The following is a 15727-nucleotide window of genomic DNA, read 5'->3' as shown; positions in this document are numbered from 1 at the left end:
CCTCTCCGTATCTGTGGGCTGAGCTGTGACTTAGGGCCTGTCCGTGTTCTCCCTGACTGTCCTGGGTGGTCTCCGTCCTCTGCGAGGCTGACTGTCCTGTGGTCACCCCACGTTCCCCATGGTGGTACCAGGAGGGAGTCGGGAGTTGCACAGGGACCCCTGGCAGAACATGGTACTCATAGAACCCAGAAAGGTACGAGAGAGAGATCAGAAGGGTCTGTTGGAGCAAGGGATGGAAACCAGGCTCCACCTACACTTCCTTAGCAAAGCCAGGTTCCTGTCCAGGGGAATCCATTTTCTGAGTGTTGTCTGTCTGCGATGTCGCCCCCTGGAGACCTGCGGCCTTGTCTGGAACTGCCCTAGGGATGCTGACCAGGGTCCACGTGGTGTGAGCTGACCCTGAACCCTGGATTAGGCTGCAGGGTCGGGGCGGCCCAGGTTCTATTCCATGCAGGCCTCTGTCCTCCCTTCTGAAGCTCCGGGAGTTGAGGACTCGTCCCTGGGGCAGCCGTGGGCACTTGCTGGCCTCCTCCCGAGCTGGTGCCAGTGCCCCTGTGTCCACAAGGAACAGACTCTGACTTCCGGGGGCCACACGGAGGTGATATGCTTCTTTTTAGATATCTCCCACACAGTTAACCAGTATTTATTGAGCATCTGTCTCATGTCAGGCACTGGACTGGGCCCTGGGATTCCACAGAGAGCAGGACAGGCGTGGACCCTGCATCCACAGAGTTTTCCTGTAACAGGGAAGCAGGCGCTCAGTGAACTTCGTGGGGCTGAGGAGTTAATGGTAATGAGAGAAGGGCTGTGAGATGACAGCATTGGGGGCGTCGGAGCCTGTGAGAGACTGAGCTGTCCGGACATCACAGGGAGCTGCCCTGGGAAATGCCCTTTCAGCTGAGCCTTGGGAAGAAGGGGGTGTCGGGGACAGGAGCTGCCTGCAGAGGGAGCGGCCTCAGGTGGGCGGCCGCCGGGCTGCAGGGAGGAGCTGACAGAGTCTGTGTGGGGAGCTCGGAGGGCGAGGAGGACGTGGGCCGAGGTGACCCTGGTGAGGGTGGACCCTGCTGGGCTGTGGGACCGGTTGAAGGAGGTCAGCAGCCTCTGGGGAGGCTCCAGGTTGGGAGGAACTCTGCCGCCCTCTGGTGGACGGGGAGGGAAGTGGGGACAGCAGCGACCCCAGACCAGGCTGTTTTACTCAACACTGATCTGTAGACGTTGAACACGGGTCATGCACGTGTTGTGACTTTGTTTTTGTCTGCAGGAAGCTGCACTGTGCATGCCCCCAGGGGCAGTGATGTCTGGGGCTGAGCGCTGTGCGGGGATCTGGGAGTAGAAGATTGTATTAGTCTGTCCACGCATTGCTATCAAGAAATACCTGAGACTGGGTAATTTATAAAGAAAAGTGGTTTAATTTGCTCATCATTCTGCAGTTGTACAGGAAGCATAGTGGCTTCTGCTCCTGGGGAGGCCTCAGGAAACTTACAATCATTCTGAACGGTGAAGGGGAAATAGGAACGTCTTACATGGCAGAGCATGAGTAAGAGAGAGAGAGAGAGAGGGGAGAGGTGCTACACATTTTTAAAGAACCAGATCACGTGAAACCTCTATCACAGAAACAGTGTCAAAGCAGAAAATCCACCCACATGATCCAATCACTTCTCACAAGGCCCCACCTCCAACACTGGGGTTTACAATTTGACATGAGATTTGGGCGGGGACATAGATCCAAATCATATTAGAGAGGGAAGGGCATGAGGGGAAGGTGAATGTCAGGGGAGCAGAGAGGAGCAGGGGCAAGTCAATCTCACTTCTTATTCCCTGGGGACCAGAACAGGGGATCCCGACTCTGGGGGCACAGCACCACACACTCTCTGTGTCCCTGCATCAGGGGAGGTGAGAGTTTGTTCCCTGTTCATGGGACCTGGCCTCACCTGCTGAGTTGTCTTCACACTTACAGTCCCACCCTGGGCTGCAGCCACAGACTGGCCTGTGTCCTCCTCTCCTCTCCTGCCCATTCCTGGGGTTTTCTTCCTGCGCCATCTTCTCCCATCTGTGGCTTCATCTGCCCCTGTTCCAGGCAGCTACCCCTGGATCATTGCCCTGTCACCATATCTGGGCTCACTGGCCTCTGCCATTTGTTCTGAGCCATGTGCCCTGAGCCCTGTGAGCGAGGAAGGGTGAAGCTGGGGGGGTGGGAGCTGTCCAAGGTGCTGCCCTCTCTGGATAGCCTGAGTAAGGGACCCTGATGTGTCAGCAGGGAGGAGGCTCCGGGAGGGAGCTGTGTCAGGGATGCCTGGATCAGGGGGTGGGGGCACCTACGCCAGGGTGAGCTGGACCTGTGAACTGCAGGGACCCCGTTCTGTGTCATCCATCAGCTCCTCCAGCCCATCTTCCTCTCTGTAGCTGATTCTCTGGTGTGATCCCTGAGCCCATGCTAGAGTCCTCCTCACAATGCCTGATGGTTAGAGCTGTGTGTGGAGACTTAATGGGGCGGGGGGTCTCGTGTGCTCACACAGAATGCCCCGGGAACAGGCTTCATGACCTTCCTTGTCCCAACCCCACAACAAGATCTGGACAGTGGGCTGGGTCAGATAAAGTCAGAATCCATGAGAAGGGGGTATGTCCTGGCAGTGCTGAGGTTTGTGCCTCAGTCTCTTTGCAGATATATTTGTGTTGTGCATCTGCAGTTGGCTGGGAAGCCTCATGTCCTTACATCCTCGGTTATTGCTGTGCAGAAGGTCATGAGGGGCCTGTACATGGGTACAATGAGGACCGTCTGATTAAGACGGATGTATTTTACATGGTGGACTTTCCCTCTCCCAGTGTTTTTTAGATGTAGTAAAATATATAAGATAAAATATGCCACATTAATCACGTTAAGTGTACAATTAAATGCCATTAATTACATTCACAATATTCTACTTTCTCACCGCTATATTTTTTTCCAGAAAATTTTCATCATCTCACATAGAAACTTCATACTATTAATCAATAACTCCCCACTTTCCCCTGCCCCTAGTCCTTGGTAGCCACTGATGCTACCTCTATTTTTTTTTTCTTGAGGCAGAATCTCATTCTGTCACCCAGGCTGGAGGGCAGTGGTATGATCTCGGCTCACTGCAACCTCTGCCTCCCAGGTTCCGGCAATTCCCCTGCCTCAGCCTCCAGTGTAGCCAGGATTACAGGCATGTGCCACCATGGCTGGCTAATTTTTGTGTTTTTAGTAGAGACGGGGTTTCACCATGTTGGCCAGGCTGGTCTCGAACTCCTGACCTCAAGTGATCCACCCACCTCCGCCTCCCAAACTGCTCGAATTACAGGTATAAGCCACCGCGCCCAGCCATTGATGCTATCTCTATGAATCTGCATAGTCTACATGTTTCATATAAGTGAAATCATACACAGGTATCATTTTGCTTCTTGGCTATTTCTCTGAGCATAATGACTTTAAGGTTCACCCACATTATAGCTTCATTCCTCTCTATGGGTGAGTAATATTCCAACGTACCTCATTTCTTTACCCATTAATCAGTTGAAGGACATGTTTTTTTTTTTTTTTCCTACATTTTTGCTACTGTGAATAGTGCTGCAATAAACATATACCTAGAAGTATCTTTTTGAATCTTTGTGATTATTTCTTTGGGGTATACTTAGGAGCAGAATTGCTGGGTCATATAATTCAATGTTTAATTTTTTTGAGAAACAGCCAAATTGTTTTCCACAGCTTGCTGCGCAATTTTATCTTCCCACCAGTAATGTACAAGAGTTCCATTTTCTCCACATCCTTGTCAACACTTGTTATTTAACATCTTAAAAAAGTACAGCTGTCCTTGTAGATGTGAAGTGGTATCCCACTGTGAGTTGGATTTTGATTTCCCTGATGGCTAATCAAGTTGAACATGTTTTTGTGTGTTTATTGGCTATTTTCATATCTTTTGTTGGATAACTGTTTATTCCAGTTGTTCACTCATTTAAAAAACTGGTTGGCCAGGTGCGATGGCTCACACCTGTAATCCCAACACTTTGGGAGGCCAAGGCGGGTGGTCTGGAGTTCAAGACCAGCCTGGGCAAGATGGTGAAACCCCTCTTTACTAAAAATACAAAAAATTAGCCAGGCATGGTGGTGGGCGCCTGTAATCCCAGCTACTCGGGAGGCTGAGGCAGAGAATTGCTTGAACCTGGCAGGCAGAGGTTGCAATGAGTTGAGATCATGCCACTGCACTCCAGCCTGGGCGACAGAGTATAACTCTGTCTCAAAAACAAACAAACAAGCAAAAAAAAAAAACCCACAAAAAACAAAAACAAAAACAAACCAACAACAAAAAAACTGGTTATCCTTTTATTATTGAGTTGGGGTAATTCTTTATATATACTTGATACAAATCTCTTATGAGATATATGATTTGCAGATTTTTCTTATTCTGTGGCTTTTCTTTCCACTTTATGATATCCTTTGAAGCACAACACATTTTTAACTTTGATGAATTTCATTTATCTATTTTTTCTTTTGTTAGTTGTGCTTTCGATGCAATATCTAAGAAATCATTGCCTTATCCAAGGTCATGAAATTTTACCCTTATTTATCTGTTCTTCTAAAAGCTCAATACATGTTTCTATTACATTTTCATATTTGATACAGTTTGAGTTAATTTTTGTATGGGCTGCAAGGGAAGTGTCCAATGTCATGACTTTGCATGTGGTTATCCACTTGTCCCAGCACCATTTGAAGGGAGTATTCTGTCCCCATCGAGTAACCTTGCCACTCATGTCAAAGATCAATTGACAGCAGTTGTAAGGGTTTATTTCTCGTCCCTTAAGTCAATTCCATTGGTCTATATGCCCAGGCTTATGCCAGCACCCACACTGTTTTAATTAGTATAGATTAGTAGTCAGATTTGAAACTGGGAAGTGTGAGTCCATCGCTTTTGTTTTTTTCTCCCCAAGATTATTTCAGTTATTTTGTTTTTTTTAAAAAAATTGTGTAGCTCAAGTTTAATGGTTTTTAATAAGGGGCCATTTCCCCCTTTCAGGAGAATTTGGCAGTGCCTGGAGACAATTTAAGAAACCTTTATCTAAGTAGATAAAATATCTTCCGTTTATTTGCTGAGTTGCTAGGTGAAAGCGTGCATTGCCTCCCATGGAAGAATTGAGAGACCCTGGAAGCACTTGTCCACATGGTGAGGGACAGTCAGTTTCATGATGATGGGCACAGAGGACATTGTTTGGGACACAATGTTGTTGGTGGAGCTGTACGCATCTCTACCCCTTTGTTTCTCCTTATTGCCTGTGTCTCCACTAGACATAGTAGATGCTGAAATCCTTGTTTATCTTCTGGAGTCTGGGTTTTGTTCGATCTGTCAGCTGGAGCTGGAGGAGGCACCTGGCAGGGCAGTGACCCCTGTAGGGAGAAGGGCTCTGTGGTGTGAAAGTAGCTGGGACCCAGAGGCACCTAGATGGCCTAACTGTTAAGAGCCTTGGCCAGCAGGTAGGTGTCCTAGGCACAAATGTGCCCACTGGACTGGAGGAAGGTGAGAGGCCATGGGTATTCCATGTCCTCTCCCAGCTTCCCAGCTCCTGGGTTGGTGCTGTCCTGCAGTAGGCAGGGGGTAGATGGGAATGGCCGCACATTAGGCTGGAAAACATGTGGTTCTCTCAGGCACTGTCACTGCAGAGGCCCGGTATGGGCACATGGGAGAGACCACCCTGTTCTCATCAGGGGCTTAGACACTGGTGTTCCCGCTCCTGGTGCTGCCTGGCCCTCAAGGAAGAGTGGCTCCTGGTCAAAGCTCCATCTCTCTCTCTGAGGCCTCAGCATGGTTTCACTGGTGCAGGGGTCTGGATACACCTCAGAGAGAGAGGCTCTGCAAAGCTTAGACACTGGTGTTCCCGCTCCTGGTGCAGGGGTCTGGATACGCCTCAGAGAGAGAGGCTCTGCAGAGCTGGACACCTGCTGGGGATGCAGAGGGGCCCCCACCACGCTCAGGGGGAGTAATCCTGAGGGTCCCAAGGCTCCTCACCACTACCAGGTGCCAAGAAACTCCCAGCAAATTGGGGCTGCCTTGTGGCAAAGCACCTCCAAGCCTCGCTGCCTGCCATGTGCAGTGATTGGTGGATCCCAGTTGGGGGCTTCTTAGCAGGTGGTCACAGATTCAGGGCTGGACCAGGTGCTCACAGTCTCTGTGTAAAATATGTGTTGTAGACCCCAGGCAGGGTTCTGTGGTGCGGTTTCAGATGTTCACGGATATCTGCCCCAGAGGAGTGGGCAGTAATTTGACTTCCAGAAATTCCTGACGTCTGCAGATCTGGGCGACAGCCAAGTGTTCAAGATTCCAGCGACCATTGGTGTGAGGGCACAACGTAAGCATCAGGGGCACTGCTGAGGCTCACCACCCTCCAGGTTGGTGCCCCTGGGAACAGGAGCGACATTCTGGGAACACAGCTCTACTAAGGTTAGGCTCCCTAGCCCCCTACTTTAACCAGGGAAGTTCAGGCCTCTGCTCTTCGTGATGCTGGTTGCAGACAGCTAACTTTGGGGAGAGGGCCCAGGAGCTGCCTTTAGTTTTGCATTTAAGATTTAAAGGGAGAAAGGACAATACATTCTGCCAGGGAACAAAAATTACAGGCAGCATATTGACTGAAGGGCACTCCTGTCATCACTGCAACACACATGGAATGCTTTTTCTAAGAAAAAAAATATCTGATTTAGTTTTACCAGCAACTGTGATACATGCTTTACTATTCTGGCTTGCTGTTAATGTAACTTTTGTAGTTTTAGCACTGGTAATAATTTTTTGTGGGCTGTCTTAGGATTTTAGACTCTCATTCATTCACATAAAGGTCTTCTTCTCTCTGAATAGTAATGCAGAGTCTCTTTTTCTATTTTCTCTGCTTATTCCTATACACAGATTACAGTCACATTTTCCCCAAGAGGTGGAAAGCATCTGACTACCAGAAAAAGGGTCCAAATGCCGGTAAGGTAACGATGATGGGGCCACAGGTGGAGGTAATTCAAAGAGGTGTGACAAAATTTATCTTGAGAACCTTCTCCTCAAAGTCACATGCAGAAGGCACCTCTTAGGCCTGTCACATTGTTGGAACGGATAAGGGACAGAAATTCAAGGATCAAATCCAAGAGTAGGCAACAGATTCTTCTCAGTGTCTAAGAGGTGGACGGGTGAATGGTGAGAATGTTAAAAACACCCTTCTTCTCTTCCTCCTAATGAGGGAGCACCCAAGGCTCTCAGGAAACAGAGAGGGACCAGGGCTGGGGACGCAGGACACTGTCACCACACAGGGGCTGGGAGTGAGATGCCAACACTGTCCAGTCAGTGATTACATTTATTTAGGGGGATAGATTCCTCTTTAAGGAACAATATAAAAGTATATGAATTTGAACTTAAAGAGAAAAAAAGCATAAAGCATTTCTAGCCTATATTTTTCCTCTTAATAAGACATGTTTTCTAATGACAGATGTGGTTATGTTCATGTCTGAGATGTCTCCTAGATGGTGAGAGCATCAAAGTGGACAGTCCACTGCCTTGGACTGTGGGCTCATGTCACACATTTCTCTTTCCAAAGTCTACAGAATTCCCCACATCCCACTTTGTAATGTAACCCAGTGAGTGTCATTCCAGTTTGTGGTTACAGGCCCTTGGAAAACCCACTCTGTTCCTGTTGTGAGGTACAGGCAGCTGCGTGGCATCAACTCTAAATATGTCTTCTCCTGGGACACCAAACTGCTGATTAAGTAAAACTGTTTTGAAAGATGTTGAAGTCTTCAGTTTCTACCCCTCTCACACTTGTGATTCTTCTCCCAAGAGGTGAAGGATTTTGCTGGTGAGTCACTTTTAGAGACTGATGTAGATCGGTGATTCCGCCAGAGGCAATTTCGCCCTCTAGGGGACATTTGGCAAAGTCTGGAGACATTGTTGGTTGTTAGAGCTTGGGGAGAAAGTCTTGCTGGCATTCAATGGGTAGAGTCCCCAGATGGTGCTGAACACCCTACAACTTACAGAACCCCACTAGCACGACCACCCCAAATGTCAATGCTGAGGAGTGGAGAGCTCTGCCGTACCCTCTCCCGGCCTCCCTAGGGCTTCCCCTTACTTGCTCCTCCCATCTCTCCAGACCACTCCCCTACCTCAGCCCCCTCTTTGCACCTCAGTCCTCTCCACCTGAGCCTTAGTACAAGGCCAGCCCTGATCTCTCAGCTCTCCAGGTCCCTTTTTGCTCATTAACAGGAGGCGCCCACTAGAGGGCGCCCTGGCCCTTCTTGGAGCACACGTCCTCCCTTTCCTTCCTGAGACAAATGTGGCTGCTTTTACTGCCACAATCCCAGCCCTCCACACTCTAGATTTGCTCAGGGGGCAGCTCCTGGACAGGCATCAGGGACTCAAGGGAGGACCCTCAATCTGGAGATTTTGGTGGCATGGACTGGAGACCCGGAGCCACCCCAGAGCTCATGTCATTGGGGGAGGGGCTGGAGCTACACACTCAGGGTCCAGATGCCCCTGCTCTGTGTGGGCACTGCAGACATAGCCGTGCGCCTGTGTCCCTAAAAATTCTGTCACTCAGGATCTGTGTCCAATGGCTTTAGCTAGGCTGCTGTGGAAACCTTCACACTGGGACTTTCCCAGTGGGAGATGAGTCTTCCCTGGGATTTCAAGGTGGGCCCTCAGCTGGAAGAATCAGGAGGTATGTGGCAGCCTCCAGGGTGCAGGATCCCCTCAGGGACAGAGGGAACCGGTGGCCTCCAGGCCAATCCGTTACCCCGAGAGTCAGGCTCCTGGGCATGGGGGCCGTGTGATCCTCCCGACCCCACCTCCACAGGACCCCGTTGCTGGGTGGTCTGTGGGAATGTGACCTCCACTCCTTGCAATGCAGGAGAGGGACCCCAGAGGCCCTTTTGTGTGGAGTGAGACAGGAAGGATGCACTCTGGGGCAACAGTTGTGTCCCTGGAGGTGGGAGCTGTGAGAGGATGGGCAGCAGGGAGGCGCACAGCCCACCTAGTGCTGCAGGCTTCATCAGGGGTGGGAGCATTTCCTTGAAGCACTCAGCCTTGTCCAGAACATTCCAGAACTTCCCACTTCAGTACTTCTTTCCCACTGAGGCTCCTCAGGTCTGTCCCTGAACTCTCAGCTGAGCCTCCTGACCCGTCTGAAGCCCTGAGCCCTGTGTCACCCTCTGCCCCCGTCATCTTGTGAGGCTCTGTGGGACTCCCAGCTCTCCTGACACCCCTAGTCTTCAGAATGGAGGCCGAGTCCTGCCTTCCTGTCAGTCATGGCGCCAGCTCTAGGCTCCCTCGTCCTGACCATCAGTCACCCCCAGAAGGGGCGACAGTTGTGCTGAGGGGAGGAGCAGGGACAGATGTCAGCCACCCTGTGCACCTGCAAGTCAGAGTGGGGGAGTGGGAGGACCCCAGGAGTGACTGAACTTCCTGATTTAGAGGGTGCTAGCCTGTGCTTAGGGAATTTGAGATTTAGTAGAAAAAGGAGGGTTATTTCCTATTTCGTAGGCACAGTAGTTTAAGTTTGGAATCACAGATTCCCCTTGTATGTCACTGTCAACCGCAGTCCCACCCACTGGGGCACGAAATTCGGAATCCACACCCTGGCCCAGGGCGGGCACAGGGGCTCCTGTGTCTGTGCAGCTGCTGCAGGAAGATGTGCTCTCTGTTGGGAAGAGTGCTCTTGCCTCCCTGGAGGGCAGTACCCAGCTCCCTGCAGCCCCCTCCCTGGAGGCCCCACCTTCTCTGAGTTTACCCCCTGCCTAGCCCCATCTCAGCCCACCCAGGGTCTCTGAGTTGATGGGGCCCAGGGCACTGTGTGGGTCATTCACGCTGTTTGCTCTGCCCGTGAAGCCTGCCTGGTGCTGTCCAGGATCCTGCACTTTCCCTGAGTGTGTGTGTGTGTGTGTGTGTGTGTGTGTGTGTGTATGTGTGATGGGCCTACACACAGGTGAGCTCTCAGGGTGAGGGAATTTGAGTCATTTAACAAACATTTATGTAAATGCAGGAATCATGGAGCAGGGCTTCTTCTTATGATAGACGATAGTTTGTGCTGTAGGTTGGACCACCCTTCCTAACTGCTCATGGCCTCTCTTTGCACCGACTTTGGGTCCCATCACTAAAGGGGATGCTGTTCCCCTCCTTCCACATTGGTCTTGGGCTTGGCCACGTGACTTACCGAGGCTGATGCATGCAGAGGAATGGTCTGGGTCAGTCACAGCCTTGCCATGGGGGCCTGGCATGGTGTCCCCACTCTCTCATGATCTGCCACGAGAACAGGGTCCCCTGGTGGCCCCTTCATCTCGGGTGCATTCAGGGATCCTGCTGTGTGTCACATCCCTGAGGTCCCCTCAGAGTCACCCTAGGAAAGGCCTAGAGTGCCGGCTCTTCCCATGCGGGCTCTGAGGTCGGAGCCTGGTTGCCCCCATTCAGGGAGCCGCCTTCCCTTAGGCCTAGGTGTCCTCAGGAAACTCTGACCCCAGCAGCTCTGCTCTCCAGCCCCCATGTCTCTGGCCTCAGCTCCTGCCATGTGTGGGCATCACAGGGCTCTGTCCTGACCTCATGCTCTCCCCACGTGGTGGCCAAAGGAGAGCCTCTGCGGGAGGTTGAGGCCCATGGGTTGGAGCCTGTGTGGCCATCACAGGCAGCCTTGCCTGGGGCTGACTAAAGGGACGTTATGGTGATTCACTGGGAAGATGGGTGCTTGCTGGAGCTGTATGGACATGTTTACCAGGTGACAGAGGTCCCTGTTTTCATTACTTGCCATTGGCGCCTGCACTGTCTCCGTCATGATGGAATGATGTGGAATTTCAGGCAAGGCCAAATTGCTTCCGTTCTGCTAGTTGTATTTTTTTCTAGCTAATCTGTCTATGTAGTAAAGGCAATGACTGATTTTCCGGTGTTAAAATCATCTTGCATACCTGGGGAATAAACTCAACGCAGTAAATCCTGGCTCCTTTTGGTCATGTTTTGTTTGTGGATTTTCCCTCTGTTCCCAGGTAGGGCCTGCAATTTTACTTCCTCATTGTGTCCTGGTCTGCTTTTGACATGAAGGTTTTACTGCCACAAAAGTGAGTTAATGAGTATTTGTGTTTCCTGTCCTCTGGGAGAGTTGTGTAAGTTTGATAAGAGCTGGTGTTTGTTTTGTGGATCTTTTTTTGTTTAACCCAAAGAGATTTTATCCTTTTTTTTTTTTTTTTTTTCCTAGTCTGGCTCTGTCGCCCAAGCTGGGGTGCAGTGGTGCAATATGCTTATGCAACCTCCGCCTCCTGGGTCCAAGTGATTCTCCAGCCTCAGCCACCCTAGTAGCTGGGATTACAGTCACACACCACCATGCCCAGCAAATTTTTGTATTTTTAGTAGAGAGAAGTTTCACCATGTTGGCCACGCTGGTCTCGAACTCCTGACCTCAAGTAATCTGCCCACCTCAGCCTCCTAAAGTGCTGGGATTACGGACATGAGCCACCACGCCCAGCTGATTTTACACTTCTTTTCCAGTGAAGTAAAATGAACATAGCAGTAATGTCTGCATTCCTTTGTGCTCATGAAAGCCCTGCCCAGATTAAGATATGGCACATTGCCTGCACTAAGTGACACTCCCATGACCCTCACAGCCATTGCAGGGCACAGGTCACCTCCACTCTGATCTCTAGCAGCAGAGTTGGATTTTCCTCTTGGAAACTTTATAGAGGTGGAATTGGTGATCATTTTCTATCAGCGATTGACTCCTTTCTTTCAACTCTATGTGTGAGATCATCCATGTTCTGTGCAGCTGCAATCCCTTCCTTTCTCATGTTCTTTTTTTTTTTTTTTTTTTTTTTTGAGACAGAGTCTCGCTCTGTCACCCAGGCTGGAGTGCAGTGGCCGGATCTCGACTCACTGCAAGCTCCACTTTCCAGGTTTATGCCATTCTCCTGCCTCAGCCTCCCGAGTAGCTGGGACTACAGGCACCCGCCACCTCGCCCGGCTAAGTTTTTGTATTTTTTAGTAGAGACGGAGTTTCACCGTGTTAGCCAGGATGGTCTCGATCTCCTGACCTCGTGATCCGCCCGTCGTGGCCTCCCAAAGTGCTGGGATTACAGGCTTGAGCCACTGCGCCTGGCCCCTTTCTCATGTTCTAAAATATCCCTCAGTTTGAATGCACCACAGTTTTATCCCCTGCACTGTTGCACATTTGGACTGTTACACTTTTTGATTCTTCTGAACCATGCTGGAATTTGACACAGATTCGCCTGCCCGATAGCTGAACACATCTAAATTTCCACAAGCAACATCTCCACGTCCAGTTGTTCCAACTCTTGGTGTTGTCAATTCATTGAGTTTTAAGCTTTCTCATATGGATGGATGAAGATTTGATGATGAGATTTGAGACATCTGTTTGTTGGTTGAGATTTGGGAAGGAGGAGGAAGTCAGAGGAGGGGCAGGAGCTGCTTTCATCTCTGGATAGAAGGATCCTTGCTGTGCCTCACAAAGCAGAGACCCTCAAGGTCCTGAGTTCTCAAGGACAAGCATGTGCTGCCCCTGCCTGCCCCAGGCACAGCCTTGAGGCCTGGTCTCCCAGGAAGAAAGAACTGGCCTCCCCTGGGTAGGGACTGTCCGCACATGTACTGTACCTGCAGGGCCTAGGGCTGGGGTTTTGTTGTGGTTTCAGGGTGACTGGGACGGATGCAGAAGTCACTGTCACCACCCAGTGTCGACCCTCTCAGTGGCAAAGGGAGGAGCTGGGGTTCTGTCCTCATTGCCCAGTCCTGGAGACCCGGGGTGTTTCCTGATGTGCCTTTCAGACTCTGATGAGAGTGTCCCCAGAGACTCAGCTTCTCCCAACACCTCTCAGGGAACAGGTCCAGGCCAGGGCTGTCCAGGGCACCTGGAGAAAGACCCAGAGTGGCTGGAGCAGAGAGGGTAGGAGGTGGGCAGAACCAGCAGCATCTGGCTGGGTAGAGGCACCCCTTCTTGGGCAGTGCCGCTAGGTTGTGACTATGGGAGGGAACGCGGCAGAGCCCAGGGAATCCCATGTGCCCACTCCCACAGACCCCCCATTCCTATCCCCCTCTCTGATGGGGCAGCCTCTCCTGACATCCATCTCCCCATCTGGGCTCCTGTGCCTCTTCAGACCAGGTCCTGCCTGCCCTTAGGCTTCTCTCTTGGGTGCCCCCAGCACATGCCATGACCCCTCCCGGCAACACAAGCTCCTGGCTTTACATGGACTCCCCAAAACCCACTGGGTAGATGTGGTCGGATTCCGGATGTTCCTTGAGGGAATCCCAATGGACAAAGGCAGAGGCCAGCCCAGGTGGGCCCTGCACGCCCATTCATCAGTCACCTGTCTGGGTGGGACACTGGGGTCCTCCTATCCTGGGATCCCCTGTCCTGCTCCTTCTCTAGCTGAACCCCGGCCAGCTGGTTCTATGGGGCATGGAATCCCCTACCCCATATACAGAGCAGGAAGCCACATGTTCCCACTCTCGTTCGTGGGACCTCATCTTACTTGCTGAGATGGCTTCACACTCACAGCCCCACCCTGGGCTGCAGCCCCACAGAGCCTGTGTCCTCCTTTCCTGCCCATTTCTGGGTTTCCCTTCCTGCATCACTTCCTCCCTGTGGCCCCACCTGCTCCTGCTCCGGGCATCTGCCCCTGGGTCACTGCCTGTCACCATCTCTGGGTTCACTGGCCTCTGCCATTTATTCTTTGCCCTGAACCCTGTGCGGGAGGAAGGGTGAAGCTGAGATGGGTGCTGTCCAAGGTTCTGTCCTTTCCGGACCGCTTAACAGTGAGGGACCCTGATGTGTCACCAGAGAAGAGGTGTGTGTCAGGAGTGCCCAGATCATAGGGGGCAGGAAAGGCTCGGGGAACGAGGGAGAAATCTATGATGGGGGAGAATCAGCGTCCTATTTTGGGAAACATATGCTGCTTGCAAGAGACTCTACTTATTCATAAAGATACTAACACACTGAAGGTAAAGGGGTAGAAAAAATATTCCATGCAAGTGGAAACCAAAAGTGAGCAGGAGTAGCTATATTTATATCTGTCTCTGAGGATGGGTGTGGGGAGACTTGAGGGGTGACAGGTGGCCCTGAAACCTGATGTCTCTGCTAAAAAATCTCTGGGTGGGTCCTTAAGGAGGCCCAGGAATTCTGCTGAGGAAGAGGAGGGGGAACTCCCCAGAGAGAGGGAGGAGGAGGAGGCACAGAGCCCCAGCCCCATCCCTGGATTCTGATTTCATCAGCCTCTGCTCCCTTATTCTGAGGACTTTTGGGGTCAAGTGGAGCTTTATCCACTCGGACACCCTGCCTCTTGTGAGGATACACGGACACGAATCCTCCCTTCTACCCACACATGCTCCAGCCAGCCCTCAGGTGTGAATACTGTGCAAGATTCCCCTAAGTGCACACAGAACTTGGCCTGACATAAGACTACAAATCTGATTTTGATGATTCGTTGGGGATAGACTAGAGAAGAGCTTGCGTGAGAGACACCTAGAATGTAAAGCATGCAGCAAACATGTGATCAACGCTTAAAGATCACGCTGAGTTAAACCCATCCTTTTTCCGTCTACACTTTCTTCATTGTCCACCAGAGGGCGGCAGAGTCCCTCCCGGCCTGGAGCCTCCCCAGGGTCTGCTGGCCTCCCTCAGCTGGACCCACAGCTCCCCCAGGGTTCACCCTCATCAGGATCACCACCTCGACTCACCTCCTCCACGCCCTCCAAGCTCCCCAGACGGACTCTGTCAGCTCCTCCCTACAGCCCCGCAGCAACCCAACTAAAGTCACTCTTTCTGCAGACAGCTCCTGCCCCTACATCCTCTCCCCCCCAGGGCTCAGCCGAAAGGGCATCTCCCAGGGCAGGTCCCTGTGATCCTCAGAGCACATTCACAGCTCTACTCTCATTATCGTTAGCTCCTCAGTCCCACGACGTTCACTGAGCGCCATGCCTTGCTCCAACAGACCCTTCTTGTCTCTCATGTTCCTGCTGTGTCCCACCTCTTCCTTCCTGGGGCCTCTGAGGACCCCGCTTTGCCAAGGGTTTCTGTGCAGCTCCCCATTCCCTCTTGGCACCACCCATGGGGAAGGCGGAGTGACCACAGGACTGTCAGCCAGACAGAGGCTTCCAGGTCAGGTAGAACATGGAAAGGACCTGAGCCACAGCTCATCCAAAAGACAGGGAGAGGGACAGTTTCCCTGAAGCCTTTCCCAAGGACAGCAGACCTCAGAGCCATACACCTCCCTCCACCACAGCCCTCTCTTCCCAGGACACACCAGATGCCTCCCTCCACACCCAGGAGCTGTAGCTCCTCCTGAGACCCCTGGGCCTTGGTTTCTGTGCCTGGGCCAGAGGCCAGGCTGGTGATACTGGAGACAGAGGGCTGGTCTCTCCCCAGTCATCCCCCAGTGAACCCCCTTCTATCCCCCAGAGCCACCTCTGTCACCTTCCTGCTGGGCATCATCCCAGCAGAAACCCAAGGCCCAGCTGGGTTTCTCTGTCACAAGGGAAATAATCCCCCTGGTGTGACAGACCCAAGGCCAGAACACAGCAGAGGTCAGCGCTGGGAAAGACTGGTTGTCCTCCCAGGGGACAGGGGTCCATCAGCCTTGCTTCTCATAGCTTTGTCTGGGGAACTGAATATAGACAAAAGGGAAAGAGGAAGAAGGACAAAAGAGGCAGGAATGAGAGGGGAGGGGACAAAGGACTCCTGAGCAGAGACCCCACCCCTGGACCAT

General features: G+C 51.7%; 2 protein-coding genes across 20 annotated transcripts in view; one reads left to right on the top strand and one right to left on the bottom strand.

The window, feature by feature from the left end:
- The window catches only part of BCKDHA (branched chain keto acid dehydrogenase E1 subunit alpha), a 446963-nt gene that overhangs the window by 148158 nt on the left and 283078 nt on the right, over positions 1-15727 (bottom strand). The window contains exon 1 of one of the 19 annotated variants that reach the window (XM_050768495.1): positions 15506-15509. The exons of 17 other annotated variants lie outside the window; for them this stretch is intronic. The gene's annotated coding sequence lies outside the window, so the exon portion shown is untranslated. Of the gene's footprint in view, positions 1-10505; positions 10510-15505; positions 15510-15727 lie in introns of those variants that run through there. One more of the 19 variants, XM_050768489.1, reaches the window with a different exon arrangement.
- DMAC2 (distal membrane arm assembly component 2) overlaps positions 1-15727 on the top strand; it is a 188174-nt gene that overhangs the window by 3674 nt on the left and 168773 nt on the right. The window lies entirely within an intron of this gene.

Source organism: Macaca thibetana, chromosome 19 (assembly GCF_024542745.1).
Source record: "Macaca thibetana thibetana isolate TM-01 chromosome 19, ASM2454274v1, whole genome shotgun sequence".
Classification (NCBI taxonomy): Eukaryota; Metazoa; Chordata; class Mammalia; order Primates; family Cercopithecidae; genus Macaca; species Macaca thibetana.
Note: the sequence above shows the minus strand (reverse complement) of the source record. Positions and strands in the feature narration are given on the sequence as shown.